The following is an 18,189-nucleotide window of genomic DNA, read 5'->3' on the forward strand; positions in this document are numbered from 1 at the left end:
TACCTCTTTGGCTTTAATTGCTAAATTACTTCTTGCGAGTCTGTGAGATGGAGAGCTTCATTTCCAGGAGCTGATTTGATTGGCAATTTAGAGATGATTTGTTAAACTAAAGAGTGAATTTCATAAGGCTAAATATAAAATTGCAAAACTGCTCAAGGGCATAATTGCCCTGCCTCCATCTAGAAACATAACTGTGTTTGCAATGTATACACCAAAAATGTTTTAGAAACAATGAGATTGCAAAGGAAACACACCAACAAGTTCATTGGAACTCTTAAGTTCAGGTGGATACTCTGTTATGTATCCTTTTCACACTGTTTTCTGGCAAATACCATAATAGACAATTTAAACACATGATCTTCAGTATATTATCTCATCAAATTTATGAATGAACCATTTGTTTTCTCATGTGTTTTTTTTTAAATGTTTCTTTAAGGGATTAATCCTGTACCCATTAGAGTCTATGTCCATGTTTTTATCCCTCCCAAAACTTTTGGATTATTTTTTATTAAAGTATTTACTATTATAAATCTGTATATTCTTGCCTCACTTTTCATATACATGTCTAATTGCTTTTCTTTAATCCTGCCATCTCTTGATCTCAGTGGCTCTAATGATGTGATATGTAAAAATAATTCCATTGATCAGTTTTATTTCTGAGACTTTTCACTTTCATTGAATGTCCTCTTGTGTTTAGAATTCAGTCCTTGTGTATCCTAGTAAGGGACCGCTGATTTTCTTTATTGTGTTTTTAAAAGGTTTTCTTTTGTACACTTTCCAAGACAAGGCAATGGGCTGTAAGAATGCAATTAGACTCCTCACGAAATTATCGAATGCCTTCCTTCCTCTTTGAAGTTTGTCTTGCTGGAATATTATGCTTTGCGATAGACTGTAAAGGAATATTATTAAGGGGAGGCATGATATTCTTATTTTTTAAGGTTGGTAATATTTTGTAAAATTCCAGTTTCATTTTTCTGCAGTAAATCAATGATGAGGTATGTTAGCAGGGTTTCAAACAATTCACTACTAACGTCAGGAAATGGGATTTTATGAATTTTGAAGTTAATGGTCTAATGGGACTTGTAATAGCTGACCTCTATAAACATATATTTTTAAGCATTATAACAACATCAACACTCCCCCACCGCCCTTTTGTATACATGATAGAGAGGGAAACATTTACAAATAGAGAGCGAGCTAAAAGCGGCAGAGAGAAATGTCCACCGGCTGCACCTATTTCATCATAATTTGATGCCATGCAGAACTACAGAAATTAGGTAACTTGAGCGTCACACATTGACTGACTCCTAAAATTATTGCTAATGGCCAGTCCTGTTCTAAATCAAGTCATATGCTTTTCTCATAGGGGAGACATACGGAATCCCTTTTTTTTCTTACTTGATTTATATATGGGCAGCTGCAGAAAATCTATGGTCCTTACAAACAGTGATCAGCAATGTTAGAACTGGGAGCTTCACCACAGATTTCTACCACTCAGATTAAAAGAATAGTTCCATTAGCTGGCAGCAATAGTAGGCTGCTATCCTCAATGTGAAATAGACTCTAGAGAGGGGTGCGACAAACACTTTATAAATATTACCTATTTTATGTATGTTATCCACATTCCTTTGTGCCTTATACTCAGCTGGCATGCTAATGTTCCCCTCTTATACATTCAAGAATAGGCATGTATTTGGTAGGCCGCATTGTAGTCAGTCGATAAAGATCAGTGATTCTGTGTCTTTTTTTTTCTTCTCATGCTTCATGCCAAACCAGAAGCAAGGAAGACTGAATTAGGTGAATATGTTTTTGATATGGACTCTTGTGAATTTACTAGGTAGAAGGAGCCAGCACTGGATGTGTAGGATACTTATTTTTTTAGCTTGTCCCTTTCAAGACAATAAATAATTAGTAAGGCTATGTTTTAGTCACGGGTATTTTTAGTAAAAGTAATAGAAAGGTCATGGGCAGTAAATTACTATATGCATTTGGCATTTAGGAGTTCAATGGGCCTGATTTTTTCAAAGGTGCTCAGCTCCTTCATTGCCCAGAGAAGTCACTGGGAGCTGTACCTGTGAAAGGCCACGTTAATAATAATAATAATAATAATTAATAATAATAAAGACATTTAAATGTGGATTAGGATCTTAACTTTAGTCAGCATTATTGTAATGTGCTGTCTCATGTTGAATAGCAGGTGCTCACCTGTGTGTCCCAGGCTTATGGTCTTTGCTTTTGTTTTCTATTTTGTTTAAAATTTCCCAGGAATTTATCAAGGTTTTTTGGGGGGTTTTTTGGTACAATTTTTTTTAAAGGATGAAAATTGAGGCAAAAAATTAACTTCACAGTTTCCTGCGTAAATGTCGGCGTTAATATTGGGGCATGGGAGGACAGACTAAAAAGAACAAATGAAGAAAAGGAAGCATAGGCATGGGAAGTGAGGGTGCGGGGGGTGCTGCAGCACCCCCAGGTTTTGCACCCGTGCCCCACTTCTGCCTGGGGGCTTGGCTGCCAGTCCTGCTCAGCCACTGGCCCCGCACCAAGGGGCTCTGCTGCCAGCCCGGAGTCCCGCTCGGCCACCGGCCCCAGGGGCTCTGCTGCCATCCCCAGGATGCCACCCGGCCACCAGTCCCATGCCCGGGGCTCTGCACCTGCCCCTAGCTGTGGCCCCACCCTCTGCATCCCCCACTCCTGGAGTCACGGCCCTGCTCCTGGCCCCAGCCCTAGGGGATGGTAAGGGGAGTGGACGGGGTAACGGGGGTGCAGCTCAGCATCCCCACTCCAAAAACTGCTCCAGCCCCACTGAAAGAAAGAGTATTTCTGATCTGGCTCCCTGCTCCAGAAGGAGAGATGGTGCCATCTAGCCTTCTGAAGTGAGCCTGGCAGCAGAAGAGATAGAAGAGGCGAGGGCACCATGCTGCCTGCCTCCTCCACCTCTTGTGCTTCTGGGGGCCACTCTAGAAGGAGATATGGCAGCTTGATTACCTGGGACACCCCTACAGTGGGGAGTCAGGTCTAGGGCATTCATACCCTTCTTTTTGTAGGGTCGTACACAGCTACATGCACATTGGGGTGTATGAGTATCTTGCACCATACTGCCTTCCTCTAACAGACAGCCTCTCATCTACACTTCATTATTAACAAAAACACAGCTACCCAATGAATTGCATTGGATTTTCAAAACACAATCAGCATTTTCATGTACTTGAGTGGTCCAAAATGTAGGTGAAGTGTGACAAAAACCAAACAATAGCTTCTGTAAAAGCCAGGCATTTTTCAGTAAAAATCTGCAAAAACTGAAAACAAAGGGCCTTGCCCACGCTATTATCATCTAGTCTCCATTAGCATAGGGGGCAGGGGATTATGTTTTTAGAACAGGAATCTATAAGTTCTATCCCTGCTGTTGGATGACCATGGTGAGCTGCATAGCGACAGACAGCCACAAAGCCACCCTAGGTAGCTGTGCATTTGTTGTGTTGCCAAAGCAATCTGTTTTTGTTTTGTCAAGAAGCAGTGATGGAGGAAGCTCAAAGTCTTCATAATCTTTTCACATCTGCCTTAGCAGGTGGTTTCTTTTTTTGCATCCATTCTCACTTGGGCTTCTCTCAGCCAGTTTGGATAATTAAAGACTTCTATTTATCTGAAAGGGGGAAAGAAAGCAGCAGGCTCTATAATATTAATCTTTAAGGCAAAGAGCCAATCGTGATTTGTTGTAGGTCACTTAGTCTGGGCACAAGATTAATACATTTGTTTTCCTTTCTGTGTGGAAAGGCCCAGGCATCTCTAAGACTTTATAGTGAACTTATTACAAGTAGGCTGTATTTAATCTCTCTTGTTTGACCAGACACTGTCATTCACAATGAAGAGCGGCTTAAATTGATTACCTGTTTAGCCTTTGGGATGGCTGACTAAAGCACCTCAGCCGGTCTGATATCATTTATTGTCCTATACCCCAACCGCTCTATCTCAGTGTTTCAGTTACAGGTTAAGTATTGGTATGCTGGAACATTGTGGCTGTCATTGGCTAGCTACTTAGATATGTTATTGATTGTTTTTTAGACAGAATCTTGGCATGCTTAATATACACGAGCCTGAAGTCTCAACACTGCTTAACCCTTGCTCATTGCATAGTGACATTAGTTAACCCACTCTATTATTGTTTTATCAATAGTTATGAAAGCTCTGCATAGATATTTAATGCTCTGTGTTTTTTTTTTTAAATAACAATATGCTGTCATCACGCTTTGGAATATCTAGCTAAAATATTCATTTCTGGGCAGGAGAAATACATTTTCTGTGTTGCATGGATGAATATATAATATTTAATGCTATAATGAGCGGTGTCTATTACTTCATATCCACCACATATTATAGTTGTGAAATGTATTTATAGATTGACTAGTTATACTTTTAAATGAAAGACAAGTCTAGCAAGTGGGCCAGATTCTTCCCCCCACTTAACAATGCTCCAATCCCATTGCGCTCAGTGGTATCTCACTAGTATGAAGGCAGAATTCTTCTCAGCTGGAGACCAGTTCCATCAATAAGGGGCTAGAGCAGCTCATCACTGTCTTATGGGAAGATCCTATAGAATTTACTATGGATTAAACCAAAGTTATGTTAAAGACCCATAGAATTGATAGAAAAATTTTCTTTTCTTTTAAACCATCCTATTGAATTCTATAGCAGTGGTGTAAGCCTCTACAACATTCTGTAAAAGAAGAAACTGTAGTAAGTTCACCATTTTGTATTAAATTCTTCAGAACATTTCTAAGAGGAACTAAGAAGCATGTTAAACTTTGGCTAGAGCTAAATCGACAGATAATGTCACTGTGTTAATGGTGCTGTAGAAACAAATACCTGCCTGTTGTTATCATGTGGATCATCAGCAGGCCACATCATTGAAGTACATATTAATGTAAAATAATCAATTTTATTTCAGGTACCTCTTTTTATGACATACATTTAAATCATTTAAAAACTAAGCTAAGGGGTACAATTTTCTAACAAGCCTAAGTCATATTTTCAAAGTTATTTAAGCATTTAGGAGGCTAGGTCCCATTGACTTTCAATGAGGCTTGGGTTCCTAAATTCCTAAATCACTTTTGAAAATGGTATTTAGGCTCTTAAGTCATGTAGGTGTGTTTGAAAATTGTACCCCAAATCATTTCTGCAGCATATTAATTTGTATTTGACTTCTTACTTGCTCTATTTACAGTCATAAATTTTTGCTAGCACGTAACACCAAGTCCCATTTGTAAACAGACTTGTTGCTTACATGGATTATTTATGATATAGCTTCATTGATTAGAGGCTTTGAAATGTATGGCGCTGAATCTTTTATCTGCCAATTGTTCCAAACACACTGAGAGACAACTTACAAGGCTTCTGATTAAGGTGATTCCACTTTGTTTGCAAGGAAATAAATTTCACTGGGATAATGTAGTTTGTTCATGCTTTATTTCCAATACCAACCGGTGGGAAAGGCAGCAAGCAGGGATGGGAATGGAGATGGTGGTTAAAGGAACACAGACAAACAAAGGAGGAGGAAATAATATTGGAGCGAGAAAAGAGACAGAAGTGAGGCTGTGCTAGATTTAGTTAAGGGAGGTCATTTACAGTAGAAATGTTTTCATCTATGACATTAGCTTGGTCTCGCGATCCCACAGTCCCCAAACTCACTGTCATAGTTTCCCATCAAAGAAACTTTTCCTTCTTAACACAACACATGGTCGGTCTCTGGAGCAAGTTAATCAATATTCCTCCTAGTTTTGCTTCAGACTTCTCTCTGAAGGCGCTGTCCGTAATGAGTTTGAGCACTGCTGAAAGTGTGGGGGAGCATAGCATCATGGGGCACCAATCCTTTCAGACTATGTTCTGCCCTCTGCTGTGAGGCCCCAACTTCTGCTTTCGTTCGGCAGTTTCACAGTCAAACTACTCTTCATCCATGTCAAAAATGGCCACAAAGAAGCCAGAAAAAGGTCGGTCTCTCTTTTCTTTTTATCTTTGAAAACTCTGCCAAGATCAGACCTTTTGTTGTTCCTTCCTTATTCCACATTTAGCTGCCGACTTACATTGATGCCCATCACTGCCGTTTCAGAGTCCCTGGTTGTGCAGTGTAACCGCCACAGTTTGTTCATATGATATTTCAGTCCGATATGATGGAAAAGGACTGAAGCGATTTACAAGTCTGTTAAATGAGATTTCCTGGTAGCAGAATGCTCAGTTTGGTTAAAAATGGCTGGCTGGATAATTGTGTCTTGGCATGGGCACACTTCTTGTTCTCCCTCACGTTTGAGACAGAGATGGACCAGATATGAATCTGCCTTGAACTTTGGAAAAGTTCCAATTAGAATGCAGACTTTGTAGCTCAGGCCTGTCTCAGTAATAGATACAATAGAGCTATTATTACAGATAATAATAATTGCAGGAAATAATTTTAGTCGTGTACTAGTATTATCCTAAAATCTCAAAGCCCCCTGTCAACTTGAATGAATTAAGTTTCACAACAGCCCAAGGTAAGGTAAGTATTTGATAGGTAGGGATCAGCATGTGCTTTTTATGGAGAGTACACTGAGATTAAATGACGTACCCAAGTTTACAGCTCATGTCAGTGGCAGAGAATTTAGCCTGTTGACTCCCTGACCCTTACTCTGAACACAATGCTTCTGAATATTTGCATTGGACAACTCTTAGGTGACACAGAAATCCGTACATAGTTGGACGTGGGGGTCAATCCTTGGGTTTGAACAAAGCTGTGATTAGCCTAGGATCTGAGGAAGGCATGGGAGCAAAGGTTCCTCCAAGCCACCTTTACAGTTCCCTAATCCTCAGGGCGGCTGGGAGCCAATTCATCCCTCAGCATAATTTTAGGAGCAGCCTCCAGGCTGCTTGTAATGAGCCCTCTGGACCATCATGGTGGCTGGCATTGCCAGAGCACTTCTACAGTTTTGACACCCTTTGTGCTGCCAGAACAATGCAAAAGGGGGTGGGGGCATAGTGGGAGACCAAGATCTAGACCAGAGGTGGGCAAACTATGGCCCGCGGGCCACATCCAGCCCGTGGGAACCTTCTGCCTGGCCCCTGAGCTCCTGGCCCGGGAGGCTACCCCCGGCCCCTCCCCTGCTGTTCCCCCTCCCCTGCAGCCTCAGCCTACTGCGCTGCCAGCGCAATGCTCTGGGCGGCCGGGCAGCGCAGCTGCAGAGCTATGGCCTGACCCGGTGCTCTGGGTGGTGCGGCTGTAGCACCGCCAGCCGCTGGTGCTCCAGGCAGTGCAGTAAGAGGGCAGGGGAGTTTAGGGTGGTGGTCAGGGGGCGGGGGTGTGGATAGGGGTCAGGGCGGTCAGAGAGCGGGGAACAGGGCTGGTTGAATGGGGGCAGGGGTCCGGGGGGGCAGTCAGGAAGGAGATGGGGTGGGGGGTTGGATGGGGTGGCGGGAGGCAGTCGGTTCGGGGGGGTTCAGGGGCGGTCAGGGGACAGGGAGCAAGGCGTGGTGGATGGGGAAGGAGTCCCGAGGGGGCTGTCCGGGGACAGGGAACAGGGGGCAGTTGGATGGGGTAGGAGTCCCGGCAGAGCTGTCAGGGGCAAGAAGCAGGGGGGGTCGGACAGGAGTCAGGGGCCGGGCCACATGTGGCTGTTTGGGGAGGCACAGCCCCCCCTAACCGGCCCTCCATTCAATTTTGGAAACCTGATGTGGCCCTCAGGCCAAAAAGTTTGCCTGCCCCCGATCTAGACCATGGTGTGACAAATGTTTTTTGGTTGAATGAAGAATTATACTGTTGCAAAATTTTACTTAATATTGTCTAATTAGAGCCCAGCCCTGTGGACCCAAATTGAAAACTCCCATCAGATTAAAATGGGACTTCTGCGTCCATGAAAGATGAAGGATAGGATCCATATGGGAATTCTCTCCTTTCCCACTCCCAGTCCACTCTCATAAAAGTTAGTGTGTAAAAAGAGCTTGATCTGATTTGGAGATGCTTGTTCTCTCAAGGCTCCTCATAGGAATTATGGGTTTCCATTTTACATTGGAATGCTTCTGAATATTTGCATTGGACAACCCTTTGGTTAGCTGCACTGCTTAGACCTGGACATTGCTTAGAGCTAGTGCAGCAGTGACAACAATGAATGTTTTATGAAGAACACACTGGGGTTGTACATGAGAACCCAAAGAAGGGAAGGGCCCTGATCTAGCACCGAGTTGCTCACTGTTAATGCTGGTGCAGCCAGAGTAAAATTGCAGGAACACAGTGGTCAATCAGACATACCCCCTTTAATTTCTCCAGGCTTCTTTATTTTCAGTGCAAAAGTTTGCTGCTCCGTATTATATCAGTTGAGTGTTTCTCAAATTGAGTGGGACAAATTTTGAGCCCCGCTAACATCTCTAAAATATGAAGTATAAAATCTTTTGGCTTTAACTGATCATTTAGACCATCTTATAGAGGGAATCACAGCATCTGTGGTAAAATTAAAGTATATGAGTGTACTTGAGTGGAAAGTAATGTGTGGCCAAATGTAACTGGGCAATGGAGAGCAATCAGAGGCAGTTGGAAAATCAGGTGTGGTCTGAATTCTTTTATCCATCTGGGATTTCTCATTGGCACAGAAGTGACAAATCTAGTCACGTTTATTACTGAGGCATCTGTAGATCGGCTAAATAATTGATTTAGAGGGATTGTTTGGAGTGTAGAAGGGGAAATAGGATGCCAGGGAGCTCAGCTATATACAAATCCTTGAGGCAGTGGCAGTTTTATTTTAGTATTGATCAATATTGGAGAAAGAGAGAGAGATTTGTGTGGGGTCAAGAACTCCATTATGAGGGGGCATAAAATCCTCTGTGGTGTTAACAATATGAAATATGAAATAAAAAGTGAGTTGTTGGTTTTGAGGAAGGTCCTTTGCTTGGGCAAATGTAGGGATATTTGGCCTTGTACCCAGCAGAATGAAGGGTGCACGTTTATATTATGTGGGATGGGGAGTCAACACGGAAGCTACTGAACAAAAGAGCAGGTGATGGAGACCACTGGAGGCTGAACTGTTGCCCTCTTTTGTCTGAGCTTGTAGATATATTGCTGTCTTGGCCACTGATCCTGCCATTTCATCCACACGGGCGTGTCCTTGTGCCTATGCAGAACCCTATTGACTTTAAAGAGATGCCACACAGTGGTTAAAGTTCCACTGCCATGAATAAGATTGCAAGATTATGGTCTTTCTTTGGATGGCTTTTATTTTCAGCCAGGGATGAACTGTAAAATAAGACTAGGATTTTTCAAAAGAACCTAAGGGAATCAGGCACCCAAATACCATTGCATTTCCGTAGACTTTGGGCCCCTATCTCCCTTAGTCTCACATCCCAGGCTAATTTCCCTTGTTCACTTCAAATGTAATCTTCAGCGACAGCTGCTGTCATCATGTGTTCATTCATTTTCATTTTGTTCACAGACAGCACAGTTACAAAAAATGATATTTCATCACTGTTTTAGTTTGAATAGTTCCCAGCCAGTTGAATAAGATTATTTTAAAATGAATGTTTATTTTTGAAACTTCTTAGAAGAGTTTGGGCCAAATTCTGGCCGGAGTTACACCCACACAACTACATTGACTTCAAATGTAGCTGTGTGGGGCCAAAAGTTTCACCCACTGCATCCATGGGGGCCTTATAAGTCCTTTATTTATGGAAGTTTGCTTGTGCTTCTGAGTCGTATACAATGAAAACTGTTGAATTTTTTTTAAAATGATGGTTTGAATGCTAATATGTATGGATTCTCCAGATGTTGATAAGCCTCTGCACCTCCCTCTTGTGTTTTAAAGAGCAGTTTGGATAACCAAATTATTGAAAATACAAACAATGAAAAAAGTATTTGATTAAACAGCCAGCATTACTAGACAGAAATGGCAAATATAGATTTCCCCAAATCAAAGATGATGTTGATTATTGTTAATAATGTTTGTTATGGAAGTGCCTCAGGGCCACTGAAGAGCAAGGCCCCATTGTGCTAGGCAATGTCTAAACACAGAGTAGAATTCAGAAGCATTATATAAAAAAAGTTATATAAAACTCCATGATGTCAGGCACTAATAAAAGCACTTTGTCCTAGTTACTAGAGGAGATGCTTACTCTGAAATAACGGTAATTTATAAAAGAAGTGTTCCAACTTTTTTTTTGCCATTTCCTCCTCAGTTAAAAACCCCAAACAGCTACACCCTTATTCTCTGCTTAGCAAACATTAAAAGACCAAGATTTGCAACTTGAAACATCTGAAAGGGGCCTGATTTTCAGAGGCCAGGGGCTTGCCGCTTTCTGAAAAGAAGGGCCTTTTAAGACATTGCAACAAGTTTTCATAGGCACAGCACTTGGCCACAGTATATCACTTGTTATCATTTATTATTTGTACTGTGATCGTGTCTAACAGCCCCCATCATGGACCTGGACCCCACTGTGCTAGATGCCATAGGAACACAGATCAACCAGGCAGTTCCTTCCACAAAGAGCTAACAATCTAAATGTAAGAAAAGAGACAACAGGTAGATACAGATGGGGAACCACATGGAGACAATAAGATGAAGCTGGTTAGCGTGATGGGCAGTGGTCTCAGCACGGCAGCTGCAAAACTGTTGTGCAGCTAGCTCCCTCCAGCTCATAGCAATTGGTCTCCCACAAAACACAACCACTGAGATCATCTTGTCTGCCCCTTGTTCTGCCATTTTCCTAAGCCCCCTCTTTTAATCCGTGATTGATTTTTACCATTCTCTATGGCATCTGATTCCCTCAAGACCATGAACATTCCTGCCCATCCTCACTCACCCGGTTCCTCTTCTGTCTGGAGTGTCCGATTGTTCGATTGTGGTTGAGCTCATGCTGAAGTTTTTCCCGCAGTCACCATGTTTATGAGGTCTTTCCCCGGTGTGAGCTCTCTGCTGTGTGAAATCACACTGAAACTCTTTCTACACTTGGGGCACTTACAGGGGCTTGTCTAGACAGGGAAACTCAGGAAAGTTAATCCAAATTAAGTAAAGGTTTAAATTTAGATTGGATTAATTAAAACACATTAAACCCCCATGTGCATGCTCCTATTCAGAATTAAAGTGGCTTCAATTAAATGTAGCTTAGTTTTAGCTTAGCTAATTCACTCTTTCTCCTCCCTGCAGCTGTTACTATGGCTGAGCAACAGAGGATATTATTACATCATTGCAGGCTTCCCCAGATTAAGCCACATGGGGGCCTTTACTGAGCCACTGCTGTGAAGTCTTCTCCAACAATCTGATACTGAAGCTTGTGGATGTCCAGTCCTGGGGCAGCTGCAGGGCTAATGCTGCTGGCACTGCTCCCAAAAGTGACAGTGCAGGGCACTGAGATAGTCCCCTTGTATAGATTAGTTTACAGTGACAAGCTGACTGTCATCCAGGGCAGATGATCATGAGACTGATCCCAGTGGCACACGTGCTCTGTTCCTGGTCTCCATGCCATGCAGTACCAGGTATTATGTTTTAGGTATTATGCTTACGCCATGTTCTGTTAAGCTGGTCGTGTTAACAGCACATGAGATCAAATGGAAAACATTGGCCTTGCTTTGTTGTTAACTGAGTTTGGCTTTAGGGAATTGGATTCTAAGGCATAACAAATAGTGACGATGATAGCAGCATTGGTAATGGGATTAAATGGAAGAAATACGATGACTGCAGTGGCCTGGCAGTACTAATTAGAAGGGTTGAATGTTCCACAGGGGCTCCTCTTATCCCCGCATGTTATGTAAAAAAACCCGAACCCCCCACCCAATCATGTACATCATTGGCTAAAGTGACAGTGGTTTATGAAGGCTGCTTACCTGCATCACAAGATGTGTTGTGAACTAATCAGTTTATAATAATGCAGTGCTTGTCTCTTTATAAACACTTGATAGGAAAAATAAAATAAGTGCTAATTTCTGCCCATAGAGGCATGGGTGACACAGATGTAACTAAGAGCAGAGTTATTATACAGCACACTGGCCAAATCTTGAGGCTTTTCCTCAGTTTTTGTTCAGGCAAATTCCCATTGGAGATAAGGGATTTGGTCCTTTGATGTGCTAAAGCACTTTGTGAGTATTAAGTATTATTATTAAGGTTGACTTTTTGGACAGGATTATAGTTTAAAAAAAAAAATAAAGCTGGGACTGTCAAATTCCCAATGACTTTGGGGGTTGGGTTACATGCCATACTTGGGCCCTGTTGAAAACTCCAACTTAAAATCTTGTTTAGTTTAGGAGTTAGACTTGCAATGGACCAAGGAGAAAACCCCGGTAAGGATATGTATATGGATAGCACAACAGCTGTGGAAGGCAGGAAGCGATAGCTACCAGACCCTACTTGCTACAATGATCACTCCATTAGTAGTAGTAAATATCAACATTAAACTCAATATCGTGTGGCCCATTCTTGCTGCTTTGCTACTGGAAGTCTGTGCTGTCTGTTGCACTGCTCTTTAACTGTGAGAACAGAGGAACAAGCTTTAATGTGCCGGCAGCCCCTGGTTTGGTTTGATTTGGTTTAGTGTAGAGAATGACAGCTGCTTTGTTCAATAAAACAATCTAAAAGTTCACATAGCACATCATGCTGAGTGCCCCTCAGAGGTTCGGTTTGGACAAGGATCCAGAAATTTGGAGACTTTTGTTCAACTATTGAGCTGGCAAAACAGGCCTGTAAACCCCACAATGCCAAGCTCCTTCATGGTATTTTGGTACTTCTGTTTTCAGTCTCAGGCAGAATCAGGATATGCAGAGAAGGTCCAAAATGCTAGAGTGGGGGGTGGAGGAGGGTAGAAAGGGAGGGTTATCAAAACCTTTTAAACTATGAAAAGCATAACTCAAATTCACATTACATTTAGGGTGATCATTCAAGGCCATTCTACTAGAGCTGGTCAAAACATTTCAAATTTTGAATTTTTTTTTACATAAACAGGGACAATTTTTTTCAAAAAAAGTTCATGGAAAAGTAAATCTAATTTTTACCTAGTTCTAGCTCTTTAACCAAACTAGTCCACCTGTCTCATTTTACTAGCAATGAATCAAACTGAGCTAATGGACATACATAGTGTAACTGAGAGCAGAATTTGGATCTACTAAATTCATCCTTAGTATAACTCCACTGACTTCAGTAGAGCTTCTCTAAGGGTTATTGTATTGTTTGTATTATGGTAGTGCCTAGGAATCCCAATCAAAGATCAAGGCCCATTGTGCTAGGCGCTGTCTAGATATATAACAATGAAAACACTCCCTCCCCCAGAAAACTCAAAGTTTGGTCCAATTTGGTGATGTTGAGTTGAGAAAGGAAAGCAGCAATACACCCTTCCTCTGTGGGAGATCCCACTTCATATGGTATGAAGCATAACAGTAGGTGGTAACTCAGAGTAGGATGCAGGTAAAGTTTGATATCAGATCTGCAAGAGAAACCTTCTTGTCAATTTTAAACTCTTCAGAAACTACAACTTCAGTAAACAAGTGACATAAAGTCTCCATTTTATTAATTTTATCTGGATTTAACAGCTAGGGGATAGATAATCCAGAAAAAAAGCACAGTGTGCCATCAGAATGTCTTTGATCCTGGGACTGTGCGATGAATTTGGTTTTCCAGAAACTAGCAGATACTTTCAAATGAGAAATTATTCCATTTCTGGAGACACGAAGGAGCTCTAAAGCTCTGCCTCAGCAGTTTCTGCTAAGACAGTGCCTAAGCTATTTCATTTTTTTATTAGATTTTTGTTTTCTTCCCTGAAAAATGGAGTAGGTGAGCATCTATCTAATCTATTTGATCTTAACTAACTTTTTTATACTGTTGCACATCACAGTTGTATATGGGCGTGCTCTACATAGAATCAATAGCAAGAGCTTAGCAAAGTCCCTACGGGCCTTCATGGAGACTCTAGCACTTCTCCATTTTTGGGATCAACACTCTCTTTAGGATAGGGTTTGGATTTCTGATTAAGATTTTGTTAATTTCCTTGTGGGGGGAGGGGTTGGTAGAAGGGTTATTGTCATTCCAAAAGGCCTTTCCACCATAAAAAAGGAAGATTTTGTTAGTTATTTCCTAAAGCTGGTCAGATTTGGGATACAACTGATCTCCTCTGGCAATTCATTTCATGGCCAGATCCCTCCAATATTGCACATGGCTCAATAGAAACCGGCCCCAGGAAAAGAATTAGTGTATGTCAGTTGCAATTGTTTTTTTTTTAATAGTATGTTTAATGAATAAGGTCTTTAAAATTAAAGCACATGCAAATCTCTCATGTCTGTTTTAGCTGTTATCATGTGCTGTACCAAAAATACAAACTTGGGGCCTGATCCAGTTGAAGTGTATGGAAAGATTCCTGTTAAGTTCAGTAGGAGCTAGAAGGGATGCTTTGTGAGAAACTAAAACATACACTTATTGGAAACAAGATTGCCCTCCAGATCAGAGTATAACTTAAATGTTCTTGTGCTGCTTTATCATTGTCTACTTGGAGTTCTGTTCTCTTTGTAAAAGGTCACTCACCTAAGATTTCAGAAGCACCCTGCAATCCTTTAAAGAAAAAACAGACAAGAAAAGAAAACAAGAGTCGGCTGTGTTGCTGATGGGGTGACCAGACAGCAAGTGTGAAAAATCGGGACGGGGCTGGGTGGTGGTGGTGTAATTGGCGCTTATATAAGACACAGCTCCAAATATCGAGACTGTCCCTATAAAATCGGGACACCTGGTCACCCTAGTTGCCAACCTAATGCTGGCTGCAGATGCATGATGGAACTTATCAGGGCAATGGTGGTTATATTCTTGGAGCTGTTTGTTTTGTTTTCTGAGACTTTTAATGGATCAGTTTTTTGCTAGACAGGTCTTTTTTCTTATGCTTATTTTAAAATCAAATGATTCTGTAGCAATATCTGGGTGGAGAGTGGAGATGAGAACTCATGCAAATGTAGAGCTGTACTGAGGTCATCTTTACAACTGGAAGATCTGTTTAGACATCTGTATAATTTTTTGCCAGCCAGGGAACAGGTGCAAAATGCTCGTTTTGTGTCTTTCCCACCCCTTTTGGCTCTCTCCCCGACACTTTTCTGAGCTGTACGCTGGTGTCACATAACTAGAACATGAATAGAGTTTCCCCTCTATAATCCAGATGGGAGGCTACAGAACTGGTATAATTTTAATTTGAAAGATGCATTAGGCAGCTTTCATTTAAATTATGTAAATATCCATGTTCTGTACTGAATACATGAAGACACACTCGGGAGCATAATTTGTAATTATATAGAATAGGTGTGCACCTTTTGATTTAGCACGTTCACCCATGTCAGGTTTGAACAGGGGATATTAAAGATGAATCACTATGACCCTTATCCTGCAAATACTTTCACATGTGTATAACTTTATGTATAAAAGTAGCCTTATTGAAGGCACTGAGTTAAGTGAAATTAAACATCTGCGTAAGTATTTGGAAGACTGCAGTCAACAGATCAGATTAGAATGAAACTTTATATTTATGAACACTTCCCCAATTACTGTGTATAACCGAATTAACTTAGGCTCTGTTTGATTAAGTCCCTTCCAATCACAGGCACCAACTCCACGAGTGCTCTAGGGATAAAGCACCCACTGAAAAAAAATAGGGGGTGCTCAGCACCCACAAGCCACAGTAGGTTTTTTTTTTTCTGTGATAAATGTTATTAAAGATGTCTATTGGAAGATACTTTGCCTTAAACCAACACTTTACAATGGCACCAGTAGGTGGCAGGAGCACGTACATGGCGCACAGTGAAACCGGAAGATGGAATGATTAGACTAGTATACAGCGATTCATAGGTGCTGACTCCATGGGCGCTCCGGGACTCAAGCACCCACTGGCAAAAACAAAAATCAGCGCCCGTGTTTCCAATTATTGTATCACTTTGGCCTGCCAGCTAATATATCATCAGACACTATGTGGGGGACGAGGGGAAGGAAGGGGAAATCATCCTCAAGAATAAATGTATTACAAGGCAGCAAATCAAAACTTTCCTGAGGCTTTGAGTCTCTGGAGCAACAGCTCACATCTCCTGCTGACATTAAGAGTCCGGGCAGAGCATAATGGATGGAAGTGACAAGCACACACTGGAAGAGGATTAGTACTTATAAAAACTTAAAACACAGAGATTGAAAACCGTTGAAAATTTTACCGAAGGCAGATCAAAAAGCTTTCAAAGGGGGCATACCACTGTCTCTGTGTTGAGGACAGAGGCCTTTCAAAGTGTTGAAGTGAATTATTTTAAAGTTTAATGAAGTATATTAGCAGTGGAAGGACATAAAGAGACTAAATTTTGAATATCAAGCCTCTCCTAATCCACTATAAAGCCTAGTTAAAAATAGGCTGGAGTAGAGCTGTACACGGTGTGTTGTGCACGCAGTGTTGCATTTTTAAGTTTTTTCATACAGAAAACAAAGGCAATTTCCCTTGCTTTAACTTTTGTTTGTTTTTATTTTCTATGACATTCATAGGAACTCCGTTATGCCTGTGTAGCATTGACCTGGACCATCATTTAAGAACATAAGAATGTCCATACTGGGTCAGTCCATTGGTTCATCTAGCCCAGTATCCTATCTCTAACACTGGCCAGTGCCAGATGCTTCAGAGGAAATAAACAGAATAGGGGAATTTTGAGAGATCCATCCCCTATTGTCCAGTCCCAGCTTCAGGTAGTTCGAGATTTATGGATAGCTGGAGCATGGGGTTGTGTCCCCGACCATCTTGGCAAGTAGCCATTGATGGACCTATCTTCCATGAATTTATCTAATCCTTTTTTGAACCCAGTTATGCTTTTGGCCTTCACAGCATCCCATGGCAATGAGTTCCACAGATTAACACTGCATTGTGTGAAGAAATACTTCCTTTTGTTTCTTTTTAAACCTGCTGCCGACTAATTCCATCAGGTGACCCCTGGTTCACATGTTATGTGAAGAACTAAACACTTCTAAATCACTTTCTCTCACCATTCATGATTTTATAGACCTCTATCAATCCCTTCTTAGTAGTCTTTTTTCTGAGCTCCTTGTATGGAAGCTGTGCCGTATCCCCAAGGCATGTAGAAGTCAGAGGACTCTGTGTACCCACTTATTTCTCACTTAATGCAGATGGGTGGGGAGAGGCAGAGAATGGGTGGAGCAGCAGAGCTGGCTTGCTGGTATACTTTGATTTTCTGGTGGCATACACCAGTAGCAAATGACAAACCCATCTTCTCAAAGAGCAAGATAGAAATAGATTGTACCTCTGTGTCACAAAGCCTCCTGGCGTTATTCTTGACCTGGTGCAACTTGCATATCACCCTGTGCTCAGGACTACGGCGAAAGGCAGAATCTAGCCCTCTGTCTGCCACAGACGTGCACTGTTTTATCTGCACTGAATTTAATGTGAACTGCATGTCGCAATTCTGCATATGATGCTCCAATAATGTAAGCGTGAACATTTTGTGTTACGTACAAGAAAGGAATTCTGGCTAGCAACAGTCATATGATGACTGCGGTGAAAGAAAGTTTTCTTTCTCTGACGTGAGCAATACTGAGTTTAGGGGCAGTGTTAATTAATGATCTCACATATGCAAATGAGAACATCTTTATTGGCTGCAGGTAAGTCTAATAAAAACTGTTTTTTGGCATCTGACAGCATATGACTATCTCTGCTTCCCTTCCTGATTGGTTCATCAGAAGGGAATAACTTTAAGTTGTACCTCTGACTTGATCACCTCTTAGAATAATAGGTGAACATAAAAAATTAATATCCATCCGAAATTCATAGTGTTAATGGAGAAAATCAGTATGGGTGGAGGGCTAATTTGTCACTGATATTGGGCTTATTAACTCTTCCTCCACCAGAAAGAACAGTGTGCTCAGACAGTGTTCTTAGAATGGTCCACAAAAATCATGCCATTGGCTTTCCTTAGAATATTTATTGGGAACACAGAGATGTTTTCCTCTTTATAATAAATATTTGGAGTCGAGAAGACCACAGCATATCACAACAATTAGAATGTCTCTGCTACTTTAAAATACATCATTTACAGTATGCAGTATCTGTGTGCAGTTCATAATGAACGGCCTATTTAAACAATGATAATATATCAGCAACCAATATAATTGCATTTACTTAATTTTAAAATTTACTTGTTTAATTAAAAATGGCTTCCTGAACATGTCTGGAAACTTTTATATCTTT

This window comes from Mauremys mutica, chromosome 12 (assembly GCF_020497125.1).
Source record: "Mauremys mutica isolate MM-2020 ecotype Southern chromosome 12, ASM2049712v1, whole genome shotgun sequence".
Taxonomy (NCBI): domain Eukaryota; kingdom Metazoa; phylum Chordata; order Testudines; family Geoemydidae; genus Mauremys; species Mauremys mutica.